The sequence below is a fragment of the Trachurus japonicus genome, chromosome 12 (genome assembly GCF_045865225.1).
Source record: "Trachurus japonicus isolate A0001 chromosome 12, Traja_1.0".
NCBI lineage: Eukaryota > Metazoa > Chordata > Actinopteri > Carangiformes > Carangidae > Trachurus > Trachurus japonicus.
In genome coordinates, this window is record NC_140918.1 from 30,015,549 (window position 1) to 30,018,239 (window position 2,691).

General features: G+C 40.7%; 1 long non-coding RNA gene across 1 annotated transcript; it reads right to left on the reverse strand.

The window, feature by feature from the left end:
- Nucleotides 1–437: 437 nt before the first annotated feature.
- LOC146977773 (uncharacterized) lies at nt 438–1,875 on the reverse strand. Its single transcript, XR_015037301.1, has 3 exons — nt 1,851–1,875; nt 1,240–1,306; nt 438–645 (listed from the first exon to the last, which is right to left on the reverse strand). It is a non-coding gene; the product is annotated as an uncharacterized LOC146977773 (long non-coding RNA).
- Nucleotides 1,876–2,691: the final 816 nt, after the last annotated feature.

The following is a 2,691-nucleotide window of genomic DNA, read 5'->3' on the forward strand; positions in this document are numbered from 1 at the left end:
TGATGACTAACGACGAGCGATCGACAGGGTTGTTGTTACACACTAAAAACTGTTGGGTTGAAAAATAACCCAACCTTAACCCAACTGCTGATCAACATAGGGACAGAACACGCGCTGGGTTGTTTCGACCCAAGTGCTGGGTTCCCCCGTTTAACCCAGAAAGTTGGGTTGTTCATTTGACCCAACTAGTGAGTTAAATTAACTCTATTGCTGGGTTAAAATGACCCATGTGCTGGGTTATATCCTGCCCCATTGCCCTGCTACTTTTACTTTTTTAATTGATAGTATTAATAATAAATATTATAAATAATTGATAATCAGATTCTATTATATGACTATCTAATATTAATACAAAATATATTATATCATTATTGTTGCTGTTGTAATTTCCCATAATCATACAAACACACACCATACACACATAGGCCACTGTTAACTTAAATTTATTGGCAGTTTAACAAATTTTACACCAGCACAGGTGCACAGGCTGAATGAACACAAATAGGTAACAATGCTCAGTTTGCAGGTTCTCTCTCACACACACAGATCTTGCAGTAGTGGGTCTGAAGACTTGTCCTCCTCTCCTGTAGATGGATGGAGGAAGCAGAGCTGGCAGGACCTTCAGCACCCTCTCACCTTTAACAACTAAACAAAAGACAAAAGAAAATGCACAAGTTCAATTAACATGAAATAGTTTCTATAACAATTGATATTTCTCAAACAGTAGTTGTTTGACTGGAATACCTGGTAAAAGGAAAATACACACTCCACTCGCTTTTTACACAGCTTGTGCAGCAACACAGCTACGCTGCACGCATTGTCGCTCCCGAGTCAAATTGTTAAGACTAAAAAGTTCAGCGATTGTTTCTCTAACGTAATTTGATATCAGGGCGTTCAGGATGTTTTACTCCGTGAGCCGAATTATCTGTAGCCGTATCCCCCTCTCCCACACCCGATGCTTAAAAGCAGTAAAAGCACGACTAAAGCAGTTTCGTGTTAAAAACCAGTGTTTACTTGACGCTGTTTGGCGGACACAGACAGGCCGTCTGCAGGGCTGGAGCCGAGCTGCTGCTAACCACTGCTCAGCTTGTTTCTCTGATAGCCTCAGAGCCACACGCTCGAGGGGTTTTTAACGTGAGCCGAATTATCCGCAGAGGTCTCCTCTTCTCCACAACACACAGACCCGGTGATTAACACCCGATAAAACGGGAAATAACGCAGTTTGAAGTGAAAACTCACCGTTTCTCCAACGCCGTTCGGCAGACAGCTGGGCTTCACGGAGGGGCTGCGAGTCTCCTGTTTGTCTCTCTGGTAAAAAAAAAAAAAGAAGAAGAAAAAACACTGATTAAAACATAAATAATAATGATAACAATACAGTAATGTTGATAAAGTACAGTCGGTTTAAAACGTTGTGTCCTCCCTCTTAAAGTAATGTTAACGTTACCTTGATTGATCACCCTCAGTTAACCGTTAGTCCTGGGTTTAACGGCTCTGCTGGAGCTCGTCAGCTCGTTAACTGTGGCTAGCCTTAGCTACTGCTAACGACAGCTAGCTGCCAGCTACTGTTACACAAATATGAAGATATAAAATGTCCAATGGCACATTACAGCCAGATGAACAATAAACCCGGAGACTACTGCATATTAAATTGCAAAATTCAAAAAGGCTAATGTTATAGAATTGTAAGTTGGCTAACGTTGGCTAGCATCTAGGAAAATCTAGCCTAACTTCCCAGAAAACAACAACAACATTAACCCCCCTTTTGATCCAAGAGTGTGAAATGATATTGAGATCATCATGCTATTACCACAACCGATCAAGACTATAGGAAAATTATTATTTATATTAACCTACCAGAAAATCCTGATGTGTCTGGTTCAACTGCTCACAGAAAGATCCAGAAAGTTCGACAAAGGATGAGCGGGAAAATGAAGAATGACCCAGCAGTTGGGTCAAAGTAACCCAACCGGGTGTTCAGATAGAAATTAACCCTCACAACCCATTTACCCAGCATAAAACAACCCAACTGTGTGTTTACAGTACCCAAAACAACCCAGAATTTTGACCCAGCATGAATAACCCAGCAATGTGTTTACAGAAACAACCCAGCATTTTTTAGTGTGTACTAACGTTTGTGCTTTGTATCACGGAGCTGCACGGCAGGGACGTGCACATGACTATAGAGGGGCAGGGGCTCAACATCAGAAAAGGGCAGTATGTACAATTTTTAATAATATATAATAATAATAATTAATATCAAAATAAATAAATTCAAATAAATTACAGTTACTATTTAGTCGGTAGAGAAAGCCTGCACGCGTTCAGGACTGCAGTCAACATGCTGGACCAATTTCCCAACTTCCCGAAACAGAGTCATGACTTCTGAACTGGTAGGCTAAGGCTAATATGGTATTGGGTGCACATTAACATTGCAGAAAAAAATCCATGTGAGTCCAAGTGCGAAATAGAAGTAGGCTAAGCCTACAGGTTACACACACAAAACCAAGAAATGACTGTGACTGCTACTGTGCATATTTCAGAACAGCAGCAATATTTACAACAGCAAAGTCACAATTAGCAGTAACTCAATATCTGGAAACAAATTCAAATAGTCAGTGAAATCAAGCTGAGTGAGTGATTCCTCCTGTTGCTGTTGTTGTTCAGTACATTCAGGTGATGTTAGACAGATGA